Consider the following 27,968-nt stretch of genomic DNA (forward strand, 5'->3'; position numbering starts at 1 on the left):
CCCGTCCTCGGGGAGGGGAATCCTTATCGGAAGTAGCCCCTTAGGTGAGCATACGGATCCGAACTCCGATAGAGTCCGTTGTAGATGTTGTCCAGCTGGTCACCTGTTCTTTAGGGATGATACAGAAAAATAAGGTAAACAGATAAAAAACGTCACGGGAATGCTTGTAGGGTTGTTCGTATTGTGCTTCCGCCGATGCCCATGGTATCTTGAGTGCATAGTGATGTGCGCGAGGTGCAAATTTTGCCGGTACAGTACGTGGGTGGCGGAAGACGAACTGCTATTCGCGTTCCTGAAGTGGTCGAATGTCGGAGGGAAACTGTTTCTGGCCCCTAGCGTTCTGCTGGCGAGCCGATCTGTCGTCTTTATCGCCTGGCGGCCTCCTCCCCTTGTTATCAGCGTTAAGCTTGCCTGCCTGCTTGAAGACCCAACAGTTTCGGTTAGTATGATTAGCTGGCCTATTAGGGTGACCGTGAATCTGACAAGGTCGGTCCAATATCCTGTCAAGGGTGGATGGTCCATCCTGGTTTGACTTTAGTGGCTTCTTCCATTGATCGGGCTTTGGATTGTGAAATCCGGCGTTCACCGCTGTGTCGCGTATATTACTGCGACTGTTGTGTTCGGTTCGTCGTGGCTTGCCATTGCCATCTCGGATTTTGGAAGTGCCTGCGCCGTTGGCGTCGTTGCTTTTACGAGCAAGCCAATTGTCTTCTCCCGCGCAGAAGCGGGTCATTAGAGCGGTGAGGGCTGCCATGGATTTGGGTCCTTCCTGGCCGAGGTGACGCGCTAGCCATTCATCCCGGATGCTATGTCTGAAGGCCGTAAGGGCTTCTGCGTTCGGACAGTCGACAATTTGGTTCTTTTTGACTAAGAACCTGGTCCAGAGCTCCCTGGCTGACTCGCCGGGCTCCTGGACAATGTGACTTAAGTCATCGGCGTATAATGGTCGGACATATGTTCCTTGGAAGTTCTCTTGAAAGGCGTCTTCCAAATCTTCCCTGTTGCCAACAGAATTTTCTGGCAAACTGTTTAGCCAGTATCGAGCTGGCGCTTTAAGCTTGAGAGGTAAGTATTTAATGGCGTGGAGGTCGTCTCTGCGGGCCATGTGAATATGGAGGAGGTAATCCTCGATCCATACCGCGGGATCTGTTGTTCCATCGTATGATTCGATGTTAATGGGTTTAAACCCATCTGGAAATTCGTGCTCCATTACTTCGTTAGTGAAGCAGAGAGGGTGTGCGGCTCCTCTATGTTGGGCCACACTATGAAGCACCTCCGGCGGGCTCCATTTACGGTGCTCGGACCGGGCATGGTTGGCTTTATAGCGTCCGAATAGGCGACCATCATCGTCGGTCGGGGTATATCTTCGTGATCTGTACATCAATCTTCTGCGTCCTGCTCTACCCTCTGTGTCTTGGTTGATATCGTGGGTATTCCCCCGAGATGTTTTGTTTTGACGGCCGAATGGGTTGGTATGGTGCTCTGCTTGGGTTGCTGCTTTGTCTGGACCGAATTGTGGTCGGCCCGCCACGTTGTTCGATGGTGGTATGGGTTCCATCGCTCTGCCATCGTGTTGAGGGAGCCACCTATTCTTGGGGTGGCTTTTGACTGGGATGCTAAGGCCGTATGCTTCGGCGGCCAAGACCTCGGTCCATCTATCATTGAGCGAATCTTGGCTTGCTTGAAGCTGCAGCTGCTTCTTTCTTAGGCTCCTTGCAGTGGCTATAAGCCGGCGTTTAAAGCGCTCCTGCTCGAGAGGTTCCTTGGGCATGATAAAAATCCTCGTTGCCGAGGATCTCCTCCTCCTCGAAAAGTGGGAGATAATTGTTGTCCTCCGAGTCCCCATATGTGGTCTGTTCATCAGAGCTATCTTGCCCGCCTTCCTGTTCCTCCTGCTCGCATTCTATCTCAACAGGCTCTTTGTTGTCCGGAGTATCGTCTTCTCTGGTGCTAGCAGTGTTTTCTCTTGGGCGATGTGACCTAGGGCGCCGGTGTCCAGGCTGTGTGCCAGGCGGTTTATTCTCGACCGGATCCACTTTGTCATCGTCGAGAGCGCCGTAAGGTGTGTCTATCATACACACGTCATACCAGGAAGTGGTCATCCTATGTCGAGCGAGTAGTAAGCTCTGGCCTTGCCCCTCATCGTCGGCCACAACGTCGATGTCTTCGGGGCAGGGGTCGGGCGTGTTGGTTAGGTTTTCAACAATGGCTATGAAGTGGGTGGCGGGTGGGAAACAAAATTCTCCAGCGTCCGCTGAAAGTTCGAACCGAACATAGTTCGGCGACGGGTCGTTTGCCAGGGATAGGTTTTTAGCGAGTTAAGTATGTCACCCATGGGCGAGTGTTGGAAGACATCTGCGGTGCTGAACTTGAAGATCGATAACCGATCAAGTTCGGTATACGCGGGCTCGCAGGGTTCTGAGTTCGACGTCGGAGGCGAGTCCGAGGTTCCGTTGATGCAGATACCGTATGAAGTGGAATCTGCGTGCGGCTCCAGCACCACGGAATTGGTAGCCCCCGTGATGGGGTCGAGCTTCCCATTTTCGGGCGACTTGATCTGCTCCGGATTTAAGGCCAGAGTTGCTATAGGAGCTATCTCCTGGATGCGGCCCGATCACAGGTTTAAGCCATGTTCATTGAGGCTATTGGGAGCGGTTGCCGCGGTCTCGAATCCGTCGAAGATCAAATCTCCCCGGATGTCCGCGACGTAATTCAAGCTTCTGAATCTGACCTGATGGCCAGGGGCGTAGCTGTCGATCTGCTCCAGATGGCCAAATGAGTTGGCCCGCAGTACGAAGCCGCCGAATACGAAGATCTATCCGGGGAGGAAGGTTTCTCCCTGGACAACGTCATTACTGATGATCGAAGGGGCCATCGAGCCTTCTACCGATGGCACAGTGGAACTCTCAATGAAAGCACCAATGTCGGTGTCAAAACCGGCGGATCTCGGGTAGGGGGTCCTGAACTCTGCGTCTAGGATCGATGGTAACAGGAGACGGGGGACACGATGTTTACCCAAGTTCGGGCCCTCTCTATGGAGGTAATACCCTACTTCCTGCTTGATTGATCTTGATGAATATGAGTATTACAAGATTTGATCTATCACGAGATCATAATGGCTAAACCCTAGAAGCCTAGCCTACATGAATATGGTAATGAGTATATGTGTTGTCCTTTCCGGACTATCCCCTTCGGTTTATATAGACACCAAGGGGATTTAGGGTTTACATGGAGTCGGTTACATAAGAAGGAATCTTTGGTCGCCAAGCTTGCCTTCCATGCCAAGTAGAGTCCAATCCGGACACGAGTATTGTCTTCGATCTTCACAACCCATCAGTCCGGCCCGTGGATAACGGGCCGGATGCCCGAGGACACCTTTGTCCAGGACTCCCTCATTGGGGAACATAACATGTAATTTCAAAAAAATTCCTACGATCACGCAAGATTGATCTAGGAGATGCATAGCAACGAGAGGGGGAGAGTGTGTCCACGTACCCTGGTAGACTAAAAGCAGAAGCATTAGGTTAACGCAGTTGATGTAGTCGAACGTCTTCGCGATCCAACCGGTCAAGTACCGAATGTACGTTAGCTCCGAGTTCAGCACACGTTTAGCTCGATGACATCCCTCTAACTCTTGATCTAGTAGAGGGTTGAGGGAGAGTTTCGTCAGCACGACGACGTGGTGCCGGTGATGGTGATGTGATCCACGCAGGGCTCGGCCTAAGCACTATGACGCTATGACTGGAGGAGTAAACTGTGGAGGGGGGCACCGCACACAGCTAAGAGAATAACTATTGTGTATCCAAGGGGTGCCCTGCCCACGTATATAAAGGAGGAGGGGAGGGGGCCGGCCACCAAGGGCGTGCCAAGAAGAGGGGAGTCCTAATAGGACTCCAAGTCCTAGTAGGATTCGCCCCCCTCTTTTCCTTCTCATGGAGGGGGAAAAGGGGAAGGGAGAGGGAAGAGGAGAAGGAAAGGGGGGCGCGCCCCCTTCCCTAGTCCAATTCGGACTCCCCCTTCCCTTGTGGGCTGCCTCCCCTCTCACCTATGGCCCATGTAGGCCCAATATTTCTTGAGGGGTGGGGGGTTCCGGTAATCCACTAGTACCCTGATAAATATCTGAAATGTCCCTAAACCATTCCTGTGTCCGAATACCTTCGTCCAATATATCAATCTTTACCTCTCGACCATTTCGAGACTCCTTGTCATGTCCGCGATCTCATCCGGGACTCCAAACTCTTCGGTCACCAAAACACATAACTCATAATACAAATCGTCATAGAACGTTAAGCGTGCGGACCCTATGGGTTCGAGAACTATGTAGACATGACCGAGGCACATCGATTTGATCTGCGCAGGGCTTCGCCTAAGCACTACGATGCTATGACCGGAGGAGTAAACTGTGGAGGGGGGCACCGCACACGGCTAAGAGAATAATTGTTGTGTATCCAAGGGGTGCCCTGCCCACGTATATAAAGGAGGAGGGCAGGAGGCCGACCAGCAGGGGCGCGCCAAAGGAGAGGGGAGTCCTACTAGGACTCCAAGTCCTAGTAGGATTCACCCCCCTCTTTTCCTTCTCATGGAGGGGGAAAGGGGGAAGGGAGAGGGAAGAGGAGAAGGAAAGGGGGGCGCGCCCCCTCCCCTAGTCCAATTCGGACTCCCCATGGGAGGAGGCGCGGCCACCCCTTGTGGGCTGCCTCCCCTCTCCCCTATGGCCCATGTAGGCCCAATATTTCCATGGGGGGTTCCGGTAACCCCTCGGTACTCTGATAAATATCCGAAATGTCCCCAAACCATTCCGGTGTCCGAATACCTTCGTCCAATATATCAATCTTTACCTCTCGACCATTTTGAGACTCCTCGCCATGTCCGTGATCTCATCCGGGACTCCAAACAATCTTCGGTCACCGAAACACATAACTCATAATACAAATCATCATCGAACGTTAAGCGTGCGGGCCCTACGAGGTTAGGAACTATGTAGACTTGACCGAGACACATCTCCGGTCAATAACCAATAGCGGAACCTGGATGCTCATATTGGTTCCTACATATTCTACGAAGATCTTTATCAGTCAAACCACAATGACAACATACGCAATTCCCTTTGTCATCGGTATGTTACTTGCCCGAGATTCGATCATCGGTATCTTCATACCTAGTTCAATCTCGTTACCGGCAAGTTTCTTTACTCGTTCCGTAATGCATCATCCCGCAACTAACTCATTAGTCACATTGCTTACAAGGCTTATTATGATGTGCATTAACGAGAGGGCCCAGAGATACCTCTCCGATATTCGGAGTGACAAATCCTAATCTCGATCTATGCCAATCCAACAAAAACCTTCAGAGATACCTGTAGAGCATCGTCATAATCACCTAGTTATGTTGTGACATTTGATAGCACACAAGGTATTTCTCCGGTACTCGGGAGTTGCATAATCTCATAGTCAAAGGAATACGTATAAGTCATGAAGAAAGAAATAGCAATAAAACTTAACGATCATTATGCTAAGCTAACGGATGGGTCTTGTCCATCATACCATTCTCCTAATGATGTGATCCCATTCATCAAATGGCAACACATGTCTATGGTTAGGAAACTTAACCATCTTTGATTAACAAGCTAGTCTAGTAGAGGCTTACTAGGGTCACTGTGTTTTGTCTATGTATCCACACATGTATTAAGTTTCTAGTTAATACAATTCTACACTACTAGAAACTCCCATTTTACCTAGGGCCAAGTCCTTTACGTAGAGCTCATTGGCCTCCCCAAGGGATAGTAAAGCAATGAACAGTACACCCTAGGGGAAGATGGATTTTTGGGCAAAAAAATTGGAAATATACTTTCCCTGGGCCGGCCCTACTTAAATGGCATCAAGCCTGGCCCCGAAGTGGCATGTAGATGGACTCCGTTGCAATTTTGGTCGACTTCGCGCCACTTATTTTGATGCCTCGCGCCTTTTTCTTCCATTTTGTATAGTTGGGCCCACTGTTTAGTGAGCGATGGCACTCGAGAGCTGAGAAAGGGCGCGCACGTGGGAATATTTCGGTCGATTAGGTTTCTCCTTCCTTCGCTCGAAGCCCTACGCCGCCGGTCAGATCCATAAGCCAAAATCTTATCCCCTTCTCTCCCGAAGGATCCTACTCCATCCAAGATCCAAACGCTCTCACCCCTGCCTCACCATCGCCCGCCTCCCTGCCGCCCTGCCGTGCCCCACCGTCGCCCGCCGCCCGCCTCCCCGCCTCATTGCCGTGTCCCCTGTCGTCCCGTCTTGCCTGCCTCCTGGCCACCTGCCCTGTTCCCTGCCGCATCCACTCCCTGCTGCGTCCCCTGCCCCACCGCCACCCTGCCTCCCCTCCGGCCCGCCATGTGCCCATGTCCCCCACCGACCCACGCCGCACTGCCCCTACCGTGCCCCCTCTTCTTCCCCTTCTCTAGTTCCAGCGCTCCAGCGGAACAATGGCATGACGGGCTTGGTGACCATGGCCACGCCGGCCGGGATGACGTCGCCGCGCCGTCCATGTTGACCTTGTCGCGCCTGCTGGTCGGAAGACTATCAGATTTACCCGGCGTTGTACCCCCTGTTCTCCAACAGGTTACCTCTATACCTCTCACTCCAACGTTTTACTTGTGTGCTGGATATTCAATATAAATCTGCATATTCACTATATCAATAGACTATGTGGGGATAATCATGTGACATTATTTCTAAAATATCAAGTGCGGTAGTTATTATCAGTTCGATTATAATTGCATAATCTACCCAGCAGTTATAGACATTCTAATTGGTAAAGGAGAGTAGGTTTAGGAAATGTTTGACATGAACGCAGCAACAAGAGATAATCGTTAAGAGCTGTGCTGAATCTCGAGTTATTAAGAATGTATCTATGGACACACAACAAGTATACTAGTATAGTAACCTTGTCTTGTTATAAAAGGGCCACTTTGAGTCTATATAACTAATAGTAGTAGCATATTATTAACTGATAGTAGTATAACTGGTAGTTGTATTAGGAGGCCTGGTAATTTTCTACTACTATCTAGGCATTTCCCCTTTGATATTATTATGGCTATGTAAGTATGAAGCATTGTGGCAAAGTTTCAGCAAAATGAAGAAAATCAAACTTTTTTACTGAAGAATATGTCGAACTGAGCACCATGTCCATTTAATATCTACTATAATGTCAATCTGATTTCGATCTCTAGTTGTATGCTAACTTTTGTAGTGTCGATTGAATTGAGGTAAGCATGAAGCATCAATGCTCACGAAAAATTGAGCCAAGAACTAGAAATACTTTAGTTCGTTATGTAGTTACTGCCATAACTGATATTATTATTGATTTATAGGCTAGAAGGGCTAGATGATCAGTCCAGCAATGGGTGTCAGGCATGGTTTGATACATATGCAGACGAGACATCTGAAAAACTGAGATCAGGTTAGCACAAATCATTTGTACCATCAGACACTTAAGTTATACTATAACGACTACTTTTTTGGTTTGTTTGCACAAAGGAAACCATTAGTTGTTCGCACTTTATTTATCATTGAGTTATCTTATTTATCTACAAGAACATGTTCTTATGGGTGTCATAGTCTGATGGTCGATGTATACTATCATGTAATGCAAGGGGCGAAGCCAGCAATCTGGCGTGGTTTGGCGTCCGCCATACGTAAAATTTGCTGCAAAGTCTATGTATATATACCGCTAAAATCTTATACACCATGCATATGAAAATTTGAGCTAAGACGTGCCTCCATGCGGCGCCTGATTGATGATGGGTCATGGCTTGATGTAGTGGACTTGTAGGTTGTAACTTGATTGCACGTCAGCACATAGTAAAGCTAGCGATTACTCCGGCCAAACCCTCGTGATTAGGAGGATTGCTCCTCTAAACACGACAGTGCGCGAAGGCGGTGGGGCATGGCCTGACGGATGCTGGACACATGGGGACCGTGGCACTGCTTCTGCGAGGCGAGTTTGCGACTAGCAAGGCCGCGAGAGTCAGTATGCTATACGCAGATGGTGGCAAAGAAAAGCAAGTGCGTACTATAATGAAAGGTAATTGTTGTGGTCGAGTGAAATATGCTCTGCTATTCAATCTGTTCTAGTGCACTTCCATTGTTGAATGACCAATTGATTCGGTTCTGCTTGTAATTTTGTTATACATATTTAAGTAGCAGTTTTGCCAAGCAAGTCTCACTGAAGCCAGTCTAACTTTGGATGTAGTTGCTGGACAACGACAAGAGGAATGTCATTGCCATATTCTGTTAAGAAAGTAAAGCTTCATTATGGGTTTATGACTACGTATTCTTTATCGATCTTCACTATGATTTTATCCTACTAGTTACCAATTAATGATTTATCTATAGTTTATATGTTTTATAGATCATCTTTATGCCTATCTGGTTAATATACATGATAAATTATGGATCGGTCATCCATCTGGTGACGTATGTTGAGTGCGAACACTTAAATTTTGGATTTTGGTTATATTCTCAGAACACAAAGTAATATATGTCTACTATAGTGAGCTCTTGCATAATTACATGATATATGATTTGCTCCATCATAAACCCCACCATGCGTTCTGCCTTCGCCACTGAATATGCATGCTCTTACACAAAGACGATTCTTGAGGTAATGCTATGTAAGTTTGAGTTTATCAACATACTTGCCAGCCTTTGAAACTAACTAGTTGGTGTATCCCTATCCATTTGCAGACTTTAGCAGCTAAACAAGGAGTGTCTATCAACAAAATTCCACCACCTCCAGTTCCACCAAGTGCTTGTTCGGTCGCTCTTGCAGATTTTGGAAACAAGCACAGAACTGCAAACTTTGTGTGCTCGGCAACATGTAGAACATCAAGTCTGTTTGAAGACCAACTTTTGGGTGAATGCGTTGATAACATATTGCTACAAGTTTTAGTAGTAGTAGTAGATACTTGTCTTGACCATTAATGCTTGTATGTGCTGATTTAGGTATTCTGCTAGCTGTAGCAATTTTTTTGAATTTTGGTTCTAAACCGACCTTGTATCTCGTTTCAAACTGACCTTGGGTCTGATGTATGTGTGTCATTTGAACATGAATCTGATGTGTACATTGAATTACGACTGTAATTTATAAATTTGAATTATGATTCAGAATTTAATTTTTTTGAATTATGACTGCTATGAATTTAAATTTGAATAGCATATTTTTATATCGGTGGAAATGATTCAAAAGGGCTCCACGGTCTTTCCCTAGAGCCAAACTTGTTTGTAGGTAAAGCACCTTTCCACCTTGGACAGGCAAACAAGTTCAATTCCTTCCCTAGGGCCTGCAGCCCTAGGTAACCAAATGATTTCCCTAGGGCCTGGCAGGTGCACTCTAGGGAAAGCTCTTTACCGACTATGCTTTACCTAAGGTTCTTTCCCTAGGGCAAGCTCTAAGTAGAGCCTTTACCTATGGTTTTTCGCATTTCACCTAGGGTATCTGGCCCTAGGTAAAATCGTAGTTTCTAGTAGTGCTAGCATGAATAATAAACATTTATCATGATATAAGGAAATATAAATAACAACTTTAGGGTTTAGGAAATATGCCCTAAAGGCAATAATAAAGTTGTTATTTTATATTTCCTTATATCATGATAAATGTTTATTATTCATGCTAGAATTGTATTAACCGGAAACTTGATACATGTGTGGATACATAGACAAAACACTGTGTCCCTAGTAAGCCTCTACTAGACTAGATCGTTAATCAAAGATGGTTAAGTTTCCTAACCATAGACATGTGTTGTCATTTGATGAATGGGATCACATCATTAGGAGAATGATGTGATGGACAAGACCCATCCATTAGCTTAGCATGTTGATCGTTCAGTTTTATTGCTATTGCTTTCTTCATGTCAAATACATATTCCTTCGACTATGAGATTATGCAATTACCGGATACCGGAGGAATACCTTGTGTGCTATCAAACGTCACAACGTAACTGGGTTATTATAAAGATGCTCTATAGGTATCTCTGAAGGTGTTTGTTGGTTTGGCATAGATCGAGATTGGGATTTGTCACTACGAGTATCAGAGAGGTATCTCTAGGCCCTCTCGGTAACACACATCATAATAAGCCTTGCAAGCAATGTGACTAATGAGTTAGTTGTAGGATGATGTATTACGGAATGAGTAAAGAGACTTGCCGGTAACGAGATTGAACTAGGTATGTAGATACCGACGATTGAATCTCAGGTGAAAGGATCGAGAAGAGGTGTCTAGAGGGGGGGGGGTGGGGTGAATAGACTCTTAGTAAGGAAAAGTAGCAGTTTTTAATTTCTTTAAGTTAAGGTGGAGATTTAGCACAAGTTTAACCATTCACAACACATTCAAGCAAGCGTGGCAGGAGTATATGAGCAGCGGAAAGTAAAGCATGCAATTTGCAAGAAAGTAAAGCGATGGGATTGGAGTGTGCAAACGCAATTGGAGACTTGGAGATTTTTTGGCGTGGTTCCGATAGGTGGTGCTATCGTACATCCACGTTGATGGAGAGTTCAACACACGAAGGGTAATGGTTGCGCGAGTCCACGGAGGGCTCCACCCATGAAGGGTCCATGAAGAAGCAACCTTGTCTATCCCACCATGGCCATCGCCCACGAAGGACTTGCCTCACTAGGGTAGATCTTCACGAAGTAGGCGATCTCCTTGCCCGTACAAACTCCTTGGTTCAACTCCACAATCTTGATGGAGGCTCCCAAGTGACACCTAACCAATCTAGGACACACCACTCTCCAAAAGGTAATAGACGGTGTGTTTGAAGATGAACTCCTTGCTCTTGTGCTTCAAATGATAGTCTCCCTGTCGGTGTCAAAACCGGCGGATCTCGGGTAGGGGGTCCCGAACTGTGCGTCTAAGGCGGATGGTAACAGAAGACAAGGGACACGATGTTTTACCCAGGTTCGGGCCCTCTTGATGGAGGTAAAACCCTACGTCCTACTTGATTTATTCTTGATGATATGAGTATTACAAGAGTTGATCTATCATGAGATCGGAGAGGCTAAACCCTAGAAGCTAGCCTATGGTATGATTGTATGTTGTCCTATGGACTAAAACCCTCCGGTTTATATAGACACCGGAAGGGGTTAGGGTTACACAAGGTTGGTTACAAAGGAGGAGATATCCATATCCGTACTGCCTAGCTTGCCTTCCACGCCAAGTAGAGTCCCATCCGGACACGAGACGAAGTCTTCAATCTTGTATCTTCATAGTCCAACAGTCCGGTCAAAGGATATAGTCCGGCTGTCCGGAGACCCCCTAATCCAGGACTCCCTCAGTAGCCCCTGAACCAGGCTTCAATGACGATGAGTCCGACGCGCAGTGTTGTCTTCGGCATTGCAAGGCGGGTTCCTCCTACGGATACACCACAAAAGAGTTAGAATAAAACGATAGTGTCCGACCCTGCAAAATAAGTTCCACATACCATCATTCGAACCGTTTTTCTTTAACTAGCCCCGCACATAACGCGAGGCAGTTTCTTGACACGTCTTGTCAAAGCAAAGATCGTGTCCCCCTTATTACGGGATTCTCATCAATACGGGCGTGGGTAACCTGACCGCGCCATCAATTACGGCGCTTGGGGGATAAGCGAGTTTTACCAGGCTAGTGGGGGCGCATAATTTCGACCGCCCTTATAAAGGGATAATGTTTATCCTTTTTTCTACCCACGTCTTCTTCCTCCTTGCTCATCCATTCTCGCGCACTCGAGCTCCAACGCCCAAGTCCACATCCTTCTCCTCAACCTTCCCCAAACATGTCCGGAGCGGGAGGCAAGTGGATGGCTTCCTCCGTCACGGAGGGACACATCAAAAAGCTGCGCGGAGCCGGATACTTATCCGCGAATATCCAGCATCGGCTGCCCGCTGCGGGGCAGATCGTCCCTACCCCGAAACCTCACGAGAGGGTAGTCTTCCTCCACCACTTCCACCGCGGACTGGGGTTTCCCCTCCATCCATTCGTTCGTGGTCTTATGTTCTACTATGGGCCGGACTTTCATGATCTAGCCCCGAACTTCATCCTCAACATTTTGGCGTTCATCATCGTGTGTGAGGCTTTCCTCCGCATCCGGCCCCACTTCGGCCTGTGGCTGAAGACCTTCAATATCAAGCCGAAGGTGGTGGGAGGCCAACAAGCAGAATGCGGCGGAGCCATGGTGGGCAAGATGCCCAATGTTATATGGCTTGAAGGCTCCTTCGTGGAGACCATAAAGGGGTGGCAATCGACATGGTTCTACATCACCGAGCCGCGCGACACCAACTGGGTGGCGGCCCCCCGAGTTTCGATCCGGAATCCCCACACGGCTCACCTCCTGGAAAGAGAAGGGCCTATCCTGGGGTTCATCGGTGGAGCTGGACGGACTCCAGAAATGTATCCGGAATATGGCAAGCAAGAAGCTCAAGCTTGTCAACATAGTCCAGGTCACGCTCTTCCGCCGGATCCTCCCGTGTCAACAATGGGATTTCAACTTGTGGGAGTTCGACCCGGCCCAGCACCAGACTCTGAGCGAGCTGTTCGACACGACGCACAAGGACGTCTGGAGGGTGCTGTTCAAGGGTGCCGAGGTCCCTCCCTCTCTCACCAAGGACCGCGGGCTAAGCGCGAAGCGCCCTGCGAATCCGGTAAGTTTTGTACATCTGGTAGGATTTTTACTTCCCATAGCTTAACCATGCGTGGGGTCTGAGCTCCCATGCCTTTGACAGTACTGGGTGGGGGCATCGGAGAAGATTGACTGTCCGGTCTCTCTGCCCGAAGACACTATGGACTCTCTCCTGACGGAGATGCTGACTCTGGCTCCTTACAAGGTGCCGGAGAAGACCAAGAAGAAGGCCAAGGGAACCCGAAAGAGTTCCCGGCGCCAGGTGATATCGGGCTCATCGTCCGATGACTCCGCGACGCACTCCTCCCCCGAAGACGAGGAGGAAGATGAAGATGCTCCCCCTTCAATCGGGGGAGACAAGAAAAGGAAGGCCGCCCCGACTGGGGGGCCGAAGGGTCCAAGAAGGGGAGGACCCTCCTTCAAGACTACTCCACCACCGCCACCGAAGGCGAAGACGAGTGGCTGCTCAGGGCCAAGCCCCTGGCGAAGTCGTAAGTATTCGGATACCAGAGTAACTCATAGCATACCTTTGTCGCATTGCTTCTCCTAACACCGAATATGATTATGCACACCGCCTGTCGGTGTCAAAACCGGCGGATCTCGGGTAGGGGGTCCCGAACTGTGCGTCTAGGCGGATGGTAACAGGATACAAGGGGCACGATTTTTTACCCAGGTTCGGACCCTCTCGATGGAGGTAAAACCCTACGTCTTGCTTGATTTATTCTTGATATATGAGTATTACAAGAGTTGATCTACCACGAGTTCGGAGAGGCTAAACCCTAGAAGCTAGCCTATGGTATGATTGTTGTTATTGTCCTACGGACTAAAACCCTCCGGTTTATATAGACACCGGAGGGGCTAGGGTTACACAAGGTCGGTTACAAAGGAGGGGATATCCATATCCATATTGCCTAGCTTGCCTTCCACGCCAAGGAGAGTCCCATCCGGACACGAGACGAAGTCTTCAATCTTGTATCTTCATAGTCCAATAGTCCGACCGTCTGGAGACCCCCTAATCCAGGACTCCCTCAGTAGCCCCTAAACCAGGCTTCGCTGACGATGAGTCCGGCGCGCAGTGTTGTCTTCGGCATTGCAAGGCGGGTTCCTCCTCCGAATACACCCCGGAAGAATTTGAATACAAGGATAGTGTCCGACCCTGCAAAATAAGTTCCACATACCACCATAGAGAGAATAATATTTCCACAAATCTAATCTGCTGACACGTTTCGGCAACATGACGTTATGTCATGGCTCGGTGATTATTCGAACCGTTTCCTTTAACTAACTCCGCACATAACGCGAGGCAGTTTCCTGACACGTTTTGTCAAAGCAGGGATCGTGTCCCCCTTATTACGGGATTCTCATCAATATGGGCGTGGGTAACCCAACCGCGCCATTGATTACGGCGCTTGGGGAATAAGCGAGTTTTACCAGGCTAGTGGGGGCGCATGGCTTCGGCCGCCCTTATAAAGGGATAAGGTTTAACCTTTTTCTTCCCACGCCTTCTTCCTCCTTGCCTATCTGTTCTTGCGCACTCGAGCTCCAACGCCCAAGTCCACATCCTTCCCGTCAACCTTCTCCAAACATGTCCGGAGCGGGGGGCAAATGGATGGCTTCCTCCATTACAGAGGGGCACATCAAAAAGCTGCGCGGCGCCGGATACTTAGTCGCGAATATCGCGCATCGGCTGCCCGCTGCGGGGCAGATCGTTCCTACCCCGGAACCTCATGAGAGGGTAGTTTTCCTCCACCACTTCCTCCGTGGACTGGGGTTTCCCCTTCATCCATTCGTCTGTGGTCTCATGTTCTACAACGGGCTGGACTTTCATGATCTGGCCTCGAACTTCATCCTCAACATTTCGGCGTTCATCGTCATCTGTGAGGCTTTCCTCCGCATCCGGCCCCACTTTGGCCTGTGGCTGAAGACCTTGAACATCAAGCCGAAGGTGGTGGGAGGCCAACAAGCAGAATGTGGCGGAGCCATGGTGGGCAAGATGCCCAATGTCACATGGCTTGAGGGCTCCTTCGTGGAGACCATAAAGGGGTGGCAATCGGCCTGGTTCTACATCACCGAGCCGCGCGCCACCAAATTGTCGGAGGCCCCTGAGTTTCGATCCGGATTCCCTACACGGCTCACTTCCTGGAAAGAGAAGGGCTTGTCGTGGGGTTCATCGGTGGAGCTGGATGGACTCCAGAAATGTATCCGGAGTATGGCAAGCAAGAAGCTCAAGCTTTTCAACATAGTCCAGGTCATGCTCGTCTGCCGGATCCTCCTGTGTCAACAACGGGATTTTAACTTGTGGGAGTTCGACCTGGCCCAGCACCAGACTCTGAGTGAGCTCTTCGATACGACGCACAAGGACGTCTGGAGGGTGCTGTTCAAGGGCGCCGAGGTCCCTCCCTCTCTTGCTGAGGACCGCGGGCTAAGCGCAAAGCGCCTAGCGCGTTCAGTGAGTTCTATACATCCAATAGGATATTTATTTCCCCTAGCTTAATGATGTGCGGGGTCTGAGCTCCATACCTTTGACAGGACTGGATGGAGACGTCGGGGCAGATTAACTGTCTGGCCCCTCTGCCCGAAGACACTGCGGACGCTCTCCTGACGGAGATGCTGACTCCGGCTCCTTACAAGGTGCCGGAGAAGACCAAGAAGGCCAAGGGAACCTGAAAGATTTCCCGGCGCCAGGTGATATCGGACTCATCGTCTGAGGACTCCTCGGCGCACTCCTCGCACTAAGACGAGGAGGAAGATGAATACGCTCCCCCTCCAGTCGGGGGAGACAAGAAAAGGAAGGCCGCCCCAACTTGGGGGGCCGAAGGATCAAGAAGGGAAGGACTCTCCTTCCGGACAGTTCCACCACCGCCGCCGAAGGCGAAGATGAGTGGCTGCCCAGGGCCAAGCCCCTGGCGAAGTCGTAAGTATTCGGATACCAGAGTAGTTCATAGCATTCCTTTGTCGCACTGCTTCTCCTGACGCCGAATCGTGATTATGCAGACCGCCCCAAGCCCGTATCGATGTATCCTTGTCAGACGGCTCCCTGGACTCATCGGATATGGATAGCGATCCACTTCCGACCGCCACCTCCCCTTGCCCTACGGACAACGCCGAGGTGTTGTCTCAACAGATACCGGGTCTAGGGGAGACAGTCCCGGAGGCGCCTCAAGGCGACCTTCCAAACTCCAGGAGCAGAGGGAACAAGGCCCCCGAGGGCTCCGAGTTCGGACCTCAGCCGAACACCGCGCCGGAACCTCCAGTGGTTCCGGACTCGGGCAGGCGGCCTCCTTCCAAGAGGGGCAAGACGCCTGTGCCGGTGAACTCTGTCCATCCAGAGGCACCGGACAATCTGCTGGGAGCGCTTCGCAGCGCTTCCATCGACGAGGAGCACCGCACTATTATGAGTGCGGTGGTCCAGAAGGTTCAATCCGCCAAGAGCGGACTGACTGAAGCCTGTGCAAGCCTTCTAACAGGCTTTGAGGTAAGTTTTTGAAATATGGGAAAAATATTACCGCATAGACAGTAGCCCCTGATGCTCTGTTCGGTGTTCACAAAGAAAATCCGAATAGAGGATCAAACAATATCGCAGGAGTCTAATATAAGTATGTCTATATGCGTATGCAGGCTTCGCTACTGGCCTCTGCCGCACTAACTGCGGAGGTTGCCGCACTGAAGCAGGACCTCAAAGGGTCCAAGGAAGAGCTCGACCTTGCCAAGAGGCAGCTCGATGAGAACAAAGGTAAGTAGTACCTAGTCTGTGGACATATATGAAAGGAATGCGATTGCAAAATGACAGGATCATCATGAATTTACCAGGGGCACGGCCAAGGTGGCGACCCTGAAGCAAGCGCTATCCGAGGCCGAAAACAAAGCGGCCAAGGAGCACACCGAGCGGGAAAGGCAGGAGGCTCGGGTGGGCGAGGTGCAGCAAGAGCTCCACGCTCTCGTGACAAAGCACGAGGCATTGGAGCTTGACTTGAAGACGCGAGAGTCCGAGCTTGCCGCGGCCCTCGAGAGCGCAAAGAATGCCAAGGCCGAAGCCCAAAAGGCCCTCCAGGAGATTGATGCGATGAAGAAGATAGCGGCGGGTAAGGCATTCTATATGCAAAGCAAGCATGTGAAAGTAAATTACTTGTTACTTACCCGAATCCGGAGCTCTCCAGGAGCATTCGCGGATTTGCCCCACAGCATGTCGGATGCCGCAACGTTTTACCAGGCCGAGGAGGGAAGCTCAATGGAGAAGTTGTTTTGGGCCCAATATACTGGGACCGAACACCCGGTGCCTATGAGCGACCAGCTAAAGTAGTTGGTTGAGCTACACAAGGCGGCCGAAGAGGCCATGAAGGGCTTTATAGTCCGGCTATGGCCTGGCGACGCCCTTCCGAACAGCTACTTCGGCCTGGAGAGGCGGCTTGTGGATGCCTGCCCACGGCTGGAGGTCGTCAAGCGGTCCGTCTGCATCGAAGGTGCACGTCGGGCTTTCGCCCGTGTGAAGGTGCAATGGGCCAAGCTAGACGCCGTGAAGCTGATCAATGAAGGGCCGCCAGAGGGCAAGGAGCATCGCCACCCCGAGATGTACTATGAGGGTGTCCTGAAGGGTGCCCATCTCGTAGCGGACGAGTGTGCCAGAGATAAAATATTTGAGTAAACCCGCTCGTGTAATCCTGTATTCATGAAAACTTGTTCATATGCGCTATGCAACGCTTGTTTGAATTTAAAATATTACCTTCTGTTCGGCTATTTATCAAATCTGAGAGATGGCTAGTCGTTGGCTTCTGCCCCCATGCCACGAGTGCTGAGATGTTCGGGATAAACCTGAGCTCTCTTGTTCCCATTTTTGGGTCCTTCGAGGGAGGTGCTCAGCACAACGAACAAGGCAATCGGACTATAATGCGTTATCACTCTCACTTAGCCATAGAATTCTATAATTTTAAATTTCGGCGAAGCCCCTAGTGTTCGGAAGGCCGAACTCGGGGCGCGATACACGCCTTAAGCCGGACAGGGCCGACTGCTCGCTCTAAGCAGCATAAGTCTTTAAGGACTCAAAAACCTCTTGAGCAACGACCAGTCTCTCGCCTTATCATGACAGTCAGTTTTAGCTTTCTCTACTGAGGTGCTTAGCCCAGCAGAACCGGGGTACAATCGCAGTAGTTCTCCCAGTGCTACCTTAGCCGATATAGGGGAACGTAAGGTACCAAAACATGGTAGCCAGGCAAACCCAACTATTGACCCAAGACATGATTCGGAGCTGATGCATATAATGCTATAAGTTCAGGGTGTCGCACTGTTGAAAGTGTCCGGACTTCTCACGCCGTATTGTGGGGTATGCTTAAGCCCCTAGCGTATTGGCCGTACCAGAGTGTACGGGTGCTGGATGTCATGAATGAACATATATATATAAATATAAAGAAGAATGCAATAATAGTCTTAATGCTATTCATTGTTTATTCAAAAAGGTGCTTTAAAGCAGAATGATACATGTAGTGCAATAAGCAAAAAGTAGGACTATGTCCCCTCCAAGGGCGAGCTGAAGAATAGTATTAAGGCAAGTATTACACTCGTTATCGTAATCCACCTGGGAGTTACGTGGTGTGACGTAGCTTTCTGCCTTCTTGGTTGTTGCATCATATGTTCGGCAATCATGCCGCCGGACCGGGTTTCCAGAGATTAAAGTCCTGAAAAAAAATAACAAAACGGGAAGCCCCTAGTGCGGTTTAAGTCGCGTCTTGGGGCGTGCCGTAGTCATGCCCCCTCCCCGCATGTGCCCATGGTATTTGTAATGCGTAATTATGTACGCGCGGCACGAATTTCGCCGTTTGGCTTGGGCCGGGGTGGGGGCCACATTGCTATGCGAGCTCGGAACGTGCCAGGCGGTCCTGTTGCTGATTACTCCGAGCGCGCTTGAAGGTGTTTGGGTCCTTAAACACCGAACTAGTGGATTTCCTTAAGAGGCTGTTTTGCGCTTCCGCTGTGAGGGCTGCAGTGTGCTCCTCCATTCGGAGAGAGCGCTCTGTGTTTTCGTTAACTGTAATGACCCCCTGAGGTCCTGGCATCTTGAGCTTGAGGTATGCATAATGCGGTACCGCATTGAATCTCGCAAATGCGGTTCGCCCGGGCAGTGCATGATAACCACTGCGGAACGGGACTATATCGAAGATTAACTCTTCGCTTCGGAAGTTATCCGGAGATCTGAAGACCACTTCTAGTGTGACTCAGCCTGTGCAATGGGCCTCTACACCTGGTATGACGTGTTTAAAGGTCATTTTTGTGGGTTTGATCCTTGAGGGGTCTATACCCATTTTGCGCACTGTGTCTTGGTAAAGTAGGTTTAGACTGTTGCCGCCATCCATAAGGACTCAAGTGAGGTGAAATCCGTCAATGATTGGGTCTAGGACCAGTGCGGCGAATCCGCCATGACGGATACTAGTGGGGTGGTCCCTGCGATCGAAGGTGATCGGACAGGAGGACCATGGGTTGAACTTTGGGGCGACTGGCTCCAACGCATATACGTCCCTGAGCACACGCTTCCGCTCCCTCTTGGGGATGTGGGTTGCGTATATCATGTTCACCGTCCGCACTTGTGGGGGGAACCTCTTCTGTCCTCCGGTATTCGGCTGCCGGGGCTCTTCCTCGTCATCGCTATGTGGCCCCTTATCTTTGTTTTCAGCATTTAACTTGCCGGCCTGCTTGAATACCCAACAATCCCTATTGGTGTGGTTGGCTGGCTTGTCGGGGGTGTCGTGTATTTGACACAAGCGATCGAGTATGCGGTCCAAACTGGACGGGCCCTGAGTGCTTCTTTTAAATGGCTTTTTCCGCTGACCGGGTTTAGAGCCTTTGAATCCGGCATTGACTGCTGTATCCTCGGTATTGTCGCTGTTAATGCGGCGCTTATGTTTGTTGCGACGTGACCTTCCATTGCCGTCCTTGGTATCCAAAGTACCACGGTTCTTTGATATGTTATTACTGCGAGCCAGCCAGCTGTCTTCTCCTGCACAAAAGCGGTTCATGAGTGTCGTGAGGGCTGCCATAGATTTCGGCTTTTCCTGACCAAGGTGTCGGGCTAGCCACTCGTCGCGGATGTTGTGTTTAAAAGCTGCTAGGGCATCTGCATCCGGATAGTCGACGATTTGATTTTTCTTTGTTAGTAACCGTGTCTTGTATTGCTTGGCCGATTCCTCTGGCTGCTGAATTATATGGCTCAGGTCATCGGCGTGTGGTGGTCGCACATAAGTGCCCTGAAAGTTGTCGAGGAATGCGGCTTCCAGATCTTCCCAACAGCCAATGGACTCTACTGGCAAGCTGTTGAGCCAATGCCGAGCCGGTCCTTTAAGTTTGAGTGGGAGGTATTCGATTGCGTGTAGGTCATCACCGCGGGCCATGTGGATGTGCAGGAGGAAATCCTCGATCCATACCGCAGGATCTGTCGTGCCGTCGTATGATTCTATGTTTACGGGTTTGATACCCTCTGTGATTTGATGATCCATTACTTCATCTATGAAGCATAAGGGGTGTGCGGCACCTCTGTACTGGGCTATATCGCGACGCAGCTCCAATGAGTCTTGCCCGCTGTGTTCGGCCCGACCGGATTTACTTTTACTGTATCCAGCGTGACGTTTATCGTCTCGCGTAGTGGCGCGCCCTCGTGATCCGTAGATCGATCTTCCATGTTTTGCTTTGTCCTCCAGTACGTCTCGCAGGTCTGGCGTACTTCCCCATGCCTTTTTATTTGAATGGCGTCGGGGTGCAGGCTGAGCTTTTGGCTGGAATGCCTCTTTATCGCGGCCACGAGGTGGCCGATCAGCCGCGTCATACGCTTCTTCCTCCAGTCGGGGTAGCAACCTGCATTTTGGGTAACTCTTAGAGGGGCGTTTGAGTTTATATTCCTCGGCCGCAAGGACTTCAGTCCATCTGTCAGCTAGCAGATCTTGATCAGCTTGAAGCTGCTGCTGCTTTTTCTTAAGGCTATTTGCCATGGCTATAAGCCGGCGCTTGAAGCGCTCTTGTTCGACGGGATCCTCTGGCACGACGAATTCGTCATCGTTGAGGCTTGCCTCGTCTTCGGAGGGGGCATGTAATTATCATCCTCCGCCTCTCCATCTGTCGCTCTCTCTGGAGGGCTGGCCTCTCCATCCTCCTGTCCTGGATCGTGCCGGAGGGGATTGTTGCCATATTTGGCACTATCCGGAGTGTTATTATCTCATGTGCCGGTATCACCACTTTTGCTTTGGCGGGAGTTAGAGCGGCGCCGCTGACGTCGGCGCTTGGGTTGCTTCTTGGAGGGGTCATCCTCCACTGTCTCGTCGCCATTGCCTTCTTTGGGTGTGTCCACCATGTATATATCGTATGATGAGGTGGCTATCCAGTGCCCTGTGGGCAGTGGTTCCTCTTCGTCTCCCGCATCGTCGTCCATACCGTCGATATCTTTGGAGTCGAAGTCGAGCATGTCGGTTAAGTCGTTGATACGTCTCCAACATATCTATAATTTTTGATTGCCCCATGCTATATTATTTACTGTTTTGAATGTTTATGGGCTTTATTATACACTTTTATATCTTTTTTGGGACTAACCTATTAACCCAGAGCCCAATGCCAGTTTCTGTTTTTACCCTGTTTTAGGGTTTCGAAGAAAAGGAAAACCAAACGGAGTCCAGTTGACCTGAAACTTCACGGAACTCATTTTTGGAAGGAAAGAAGCCCAGAAGACTTGGAGTGCACGTCGGGGGATCTGCGAGGAGGTCACGAGGCAGGGGGCGCGCCCACCCCCCTGGGCGCGCCCTCCACCCTCGTGAGCCCCTCGTGGCCCCCCTGACATACTTCTTCCGCCTATATATCTCCATATACCCTAAAAACATCCGTGGACACAATAGATCGGGAGTTCCGCCGCCAGAAGCCTCCGTAGCCACCGAAAACCAATCTAGACCCGTTCCGGCACCCTGCCGGAGGGGGCAATCCTTCTCCAGTGGCCATCTTCATCATCCCGGTGCTCTCCATGACGAGGAGGGAGTTGTTCTCCCTCGGGGCTGAGGGTATGTACCAATAGCTATGTGTTTGATCTCTCTCTCTCTCTCTCTCTCGTGTTCTTGAGATGATATGATCTTGATGTATCGCGAGCTTTGCTATTATATTTGGATCCTATGATGTTTCTTCCCCCCTCTGTTCTCTTGTAATGAATTGAGTTTCCCTTTGAAGTTATCTTATCGGATTGAGTCTTTAAAGATTTGAGAACACTTGATGTATGTCTTGCCGTGGATATCTGTGGTGACAATGGGATATCACGTGATTCACTTGATGTATGTTTTGGTGATCAACTTGCGGGTTTCGCCCATGAACCTATGCATAGGGGTTGGCACATGTTTTCGTCGTGATTCTCCGGTAGAGACTTTGGGGCACTCTTTGAGGTTCTATGTGTTGGTTGAATAGATGAATCTGAGATTGTGTGACGCATATCGTATAATCATACTCACGGATACTTGAGGTGACATTGGAGTATCTATGTGACATTAGGGTTTTGGTTGATTTGTGTCTTAAGGTGTTATTCTAGTACGAACTCTAGGGCTGTTTGTGACACTTATAGGAATAGCCCAACAGATTGATTGGAAAGAATAACTTTGAGGTGGTTTCGTACCCTACCATAATCTCTTCGTTCGTTCTCCTCTATTAGTGACTTTGGAGTGACTCTTTGTTGCATGTTGAGGGCTAGTTATGTGATCCAATTATGTTAGTATTGTTGAGAGGACTTGCACTAGCGAAAGTATGAACCCTAGGCCTTATTTCAATGCATTGGAATACCGTTTACGCTCACTTTTATCATTTGTTACCTTGCTGTTTTTATTATTTCAGATTACAAAAACCTTTATCTACCATCCATATTGCACTTGTTTCACCATCTCTTCGCCGAACTAGTGCACCTATAGAATTTACCATTGTATTGGGTGTGTTGGGGACACAAGAGACTCTTTGTTATTTGGTTGCAGGGTTGCTTGAGAGAGACCATCTTCATCATACGCCTCCTACAGTTTGATAAACCTTAGGTCATCCACTTGAGGGAAATTTGCTACTGTCCTACAAACCTCTGCACTTGGAGGCCCAACAACGTCTACAAGAAGAAGGTTGTGTAGTAGACATCAAGCTCTTTTCTGGCGACGTTGCCGGGAAGGTTAGTGCTTGAAGGTATATCTTTAGATCTTGCAATCGAGTCTTTTTTTTTCTTGTTTTATCACTAGTTCAGTTTATAAAAAGAAAACTATAAAAAATGGAATTGAGTTTGTCTCATACCCTTCACCTTTTTAATATCTTTCGTGAGTATGATGGAAAGGAAAATTGTGCCAAAGTGTTAGAAGAAGAATGCATTAAAATGTTTGGCACTAAATCTTTGAATGATGAGCATGATTGCAATATTGTTAGTATGAATTCCTTGAATATCCATGATGCTAATGATGTGCAAAGCCACAAGCTTGGGGAAGCTATGTTTGATGAAGATGATATTTTTTGTCCCCCAAGCTTTGATGAGCAAATTTATTATGATAAAAGCATGCCTTCTATTTATGATGATTATATTGATGAACGTGGATTTGGAGAGGTCATGACTTTATTTTGTGATGAATCCACTATTCCGGAAGGAGTTCCAATTGATTATGAGAACAAAGTTGCTACCTATGATGATTATTGTGATGACTTGTATGCTATTAAAAATAATGATAACCATGAAAGTTCTCATCATGATTTTAGTTTTCAATTGGATTATGCCTCACATGATAATTATTCTGTTGAGTTTGCTCCCACTATTATTCATGAGAAGAATTTTGCTTATGTGAAGAGTAGTATATTTTCTATGCTTGTAGATCATAAAAAGAATGCTTTATGTGCTGGTTATATTTTTGAATTCGTTCATGATGCCACTGAAAATTATTATGAGGGTGGAACATATGCTTGTAGGAATTGCAATAATATCAAGTTTCCTCTCTATGTGCTTAAAGTTTTGAAGTTATGCTTGTTTTACCTTCCTATGCAAATTGATTCTTGTTCCCACAAGTTGTTTGCTCACAAAATCCCTATGCATAGGAAGCATGTTAGACTTAAATGTGGTAGTCATATTCTTCATGATGCTCTCTTTATGTTACAGTTCTTATCTTTTATGTGAGCATCGTTGAAATCATCATGCCTAGCTAGGGGCGTTAAACGATAGCGCTTGTTGGGAGGCAACCCAATTTTGTTTTTATTCATTGCTTTTTGTGCCTGTTTAGTAATAAATAAGTCATCTAGCCTCTGTTTAGATGTAGTTTTATGCTTTTAATTAGTGTTTGTGCCAAGTAGAACCGTTGGGAAGACTTGGGGAAAGTCTTGTTGATCTTGCTGTAAAAAACAGAAACTTTAGCGCTCACGAGAATTTCTGCCATTTTTATTTGGAGAGTTCTATTTAGTTAATTATTTTTGAAGATGATTAATAGATAAATTCCTCAGGTCCAGCAATTTATTTGAGAATTTTATGAGTTCCAGAAGTATACGTTTGATCCAGATTACTACAGACTGTTCTGTTTTTGACAGATTCTGTTTTTCATGTGTTGTTTACTTATTTTGATGAATCTATGGCTAGTAAAAGAGTTTATAAACCATAGTGAAGTTGGAATACAGTAGGTTTAACACCAATATAAATAAATAATGATTTCATTACAGTATCTTGAAGTGGTGATTTGTTTTCTTATACTAACGGAGCTTACGAGTTTTCTGTTAAGTTTTGTGTTGTGAAGTTTTCAAGTTTTGGGTAAGGATTCGATGGACTATGGAATAAGGAGTTGCAAGAGCCTAAGCTTGGGGATGCCCAAGGCACCCCAAGGTAATATTAAAGGATAGCCAAGATCCTAAGCTTGGGGATGCCCCGGAAGGCATCCCCTCTTTCGTCTTCGTTCATCGGTAACTTTACTTGGAGCTATATTTTTATTCACCACATGATATGTGTTTTGCTTGGAGCGTCAATTGATTTTGATAGAATTTGCTTGCTGTTATCTAGAACAATGTTTTTCATCTTTTATTCCAATAAAAGTGGCATTGATAGTCTTTACTATGCATATGTTACAAGTACACATGTTGCTGTTTGAAAACAGAATGTTTACCGCTGTTGCAATAATTCCCTCGAAAATTCAGAATGTGATAAAATGTTGAAACCTTTTGAATATTAAGCTATGATAAATTTACTACAGTGGGAATTTTATTTCAGAATTTTTGGAGCTAGGGAAGTATGGATGCTGCAGCATTCTTTACAGACTATCCTGTTTAGGCAGATTGCTGTTATGTTTGCATATGGTTGCTTCTTTAATGATTCTATTTGAGGATAGGACTATTAAATATGCAGAGTAATTTAGTATGAAATGTTTAATAATAATTTTAGTGATTTTCTAAAGTAGAGTATGATAAGGTTTTGGCAATGGTTTATACTAACCTATCCCACGAGTCCTTGTTGAGTTTTGTGTGGATGAAGCTTTTGCGATTTAGGGAGACCGTGATATGAGAGGAATTAAGGAGACAAAAAAGCTAAAGCTTGGGGATTCCCAAGGCATCCCAAGATAATATTTCAAGAAGTCTCCAGCATCTAAGCTTGGGGATTCCCCGGTTGGCATCCCACCTTTCTTCTTCAACAACTATCGGTTAGTTTCGGTTGATCCTAAGTTTTTGCTTCTTCACATGATGTTTTCCATTCTTAGAATGTCATTTTATTTAGTTTTGCTTGCTGTTTGAATAAAATAGCAATATCTGAAATTATTAAATGTTAGAGAGTCTTCACATAGTTGCATAATTATTCGAGTACTCATTGATCTTCACTTATATCTTTCGGAATAGTTTGTTGTTGCTCTAGTACTTCACTTATATCTTTTTAGAGCACGGTGGTGGTTTTATTTTATATAAATAGATGAACTCTCATGCTTCACTTATATTATTTTGAGAGTCTTAAATAGCATGGTATTTTTCTTAAATAATCCTAATATGCTAGGTATCCAAGAATAGTAAAAACTTTCTTATGAGTGTGTTGAATACTAAGAGAAGTTTGATGCTTGATGATTGTTTTGAGATATGGAGGTAGTAATATCAAAGTTGTACTAGTTGAGTAGTTGTGAATTTGAGAAATACTTGTGTTTAAGTTTGCAAGTCCCGTAGCATGCACGCATGGTGACCGTTGTGTAACAAATTTGAAACATGAGGTGTTATTTGATTGTCTTCCTTATGAGTGGCAGTCGCGGACGAGCGATGGTCTTTTCCTACCAATATATCCCCCTAGGAGCATGCGCGTAGTGCTTGGTTTTTGATGACTTGTAGATTTTTGCAATAAGTATGTGAGTTCTTTATGACTAATGTTGAGTCCATGGATTATACGCACTCTCACCCTTCCATCATTGCTAGCCTCTTCAGTACCATGCACTGCCCTTTTCTCACATTGAGAGTTGGAGCAAACTTCGCCGGTACATCCAAACCCCGTGATATGATACGCTCTTTCACACGTAAACCTCCTTATATCTTCCTCAAAACAACCACCATACCTACCTATTATGGCATTTCCATAGCCATTCCGAGATATATTACCATGAACTTTCCACCATTCCATTTATCATGACACGTTCATCATTGTCATATTGCTTTGCATGATCATGTAGTTGACATCGTATTTGTGGCAAAGCCACCGTTCGTAATTTTTCATACATGTCACTCTTGGTTCATTGCATAACCCGGTACACCGCCGGAGGCATTCATATAGAGTCATATCTCGTTCTAAGTATCGAGTTGTAATTCTTGAGTTGTAAATAAATAGAAGTGTGATGATCATCATTAATAGAGCATTGTCCCAAAAAAAGGAAAAAAAGGAAGGCCAAAAAAAGAAAGGCCAAAAAAAGGCCAAATAAAAAAGGAAAGGCCAAATAAAAAAATAAAGGCCAAATAAAAAATAAAAAAAATAAAAAGGGACAATGCTACTCTCCTTTTTTCCACACTTGTGCTTCAAAGTAGCACCATGATCTTTATGATAGAGAGTCTCTTGTTTTGTCACTTTCATATACTAGTGGGAATTTTTCATTGTAGAACTTGGCTTGTATATTCCAACAATGGGCCTCCTCAAGTTCCCTAGGTCTTCGTGAGCAAGCAAGTTGGATGCACACCCACTTAGTTTCTTTTGTTGAGCTTTCATACATTTATAGCTCTAGTGCATCCGTTGCATGGCAATCCCTACCCCTTGCATTAACATCAATCGGTGGGCATCTCCATAGCCCATTGATTAGCCTCGTTGATGTGAGACTTTCTCCTTTTTTGTCTTCTCCACATAACCCCCTCATTATATTCTATTCCACCCATAGTGCTATGTCCATGGCTCGCGCTCATGTATTGCGTGAAAGTTTATAGGTTTGAGATTACTAAAGTATGAAACAATTGCTTGGCTTGTCATCGGGGTTGTGCATGATGAGAGCATTCTTGTGTGACGAAAATGGAGCATGACTAAACTATATGATTTTGTAGGGATGAACTTTCTTTGGCCATGTTATTTTGAGAAGACATAATTGTTTAGTTAGTATGCTTGAAGTATTATCATTTTTATGTCAATATGAACTTTTGTCTTGAATCTTATGGATCTTAATATTCATGCCACAATTAAGAAGAATTACATTGAAATTATGCCAAGTAGCACTCCGCATCAAAAATTCTGTTTTTATCATTTACCTACTCGAGGACGAGCAGGAATTAAGCTTGGGGATGCTGATACGTCTCCAACGTATCTATAATTTTTGATTGCTCCATGCTATATTATTTAAAGTTTTGAATGTTTATGGGCTTTATTATACATTTTTATATCATTTTTGGGACTAACCTATTAACCCAGAGCCCAGTGCCAGTTTCTGTTTTTACCCTGTTTTAGGGTTTCGAAGAAAAGGAAAACCAAATGGAGTCCAGTTGACCTGAAACTTCACGGAACTCATTTTTGGAAGGAAATAAGCCCAAAATACTTGGAGTGCACGTCGGGGGATCTGCGAGGAGGTCACGAGGCAGGGGGCGCGCCCACCCCCCCTGGGCGCGCCCTCCACCCTCGTGAGCCCCTCGTGGCCCCCCTGACGTACTTCTTCCGCCTATATATCTCCATATACCCTAAAAACATCCGTGGACACAATAGATCGAGAGTTCCGCCGCCAGAAGCCTTCGTAGCCACCGAAAACCAATCTAGACCCATTCCGGCACCCTGTCGGAGGGGGCAATCCTTCTCCGGTGGCTATCTTCATCATCTCGGTAATCTCCATGACGAGGAGGGAGTAGTTCTCCCTCGGGGCTGAGGGTATGTACCAGTAGCTATGTGTTTGATCTCTCTCTC

At 47.3% G+C, this 27,968-nt stretch overlaps 1 long non-coding RNA gene across 4 annotated transcripts; it reads left to right on the top strand.

Moving 5' to 3' along the window:
- The first annotated feature begins 6,000 nt into the window (after positions 1 to 6,000).
- LOC125536915 (uncharacterized) lies at positions 6,001 to 9,139 on the top strand. 4 transcript variants are annotated; one of them, XR_007295319.2, is made up of 3 exons: positions 6,068 to 6,599; positions 7,352 to 8,643; positions 8,727 to 9,139. It is a non-coding gene; the product is annotated as an uncharacterized LOC125536915 (long non-coding RNA). The 4 variants fall into 4 exon arrangements; XR_007295320.2 differs by having other exon boundaries at positions 7,352 to 7,440; positions 7,802 to 9,139; XR_015616208.1 differs by having other exon boundaries at positions 7,352 to 7,440; positions 7,882 to 9,139.
- Positions 9,140 to 27,968: the final 18,829 nt, after the last annotated feature.

This window comes from Triticum urartu, chromosome 2A, assembly GCF_056163025.1.
Source record: "Triticum urartu cultivar PI428250 chromosome 2A, HENAU_Tu73, whole genome shotgun sequence".
Taxonomy (NCBI): domain Eukaryota; kingdom Viridiplantae; phylum Streptophyta; class Magnoliopsida; order Poales; family Poaceae; genus Triticum; species Triticum urartu.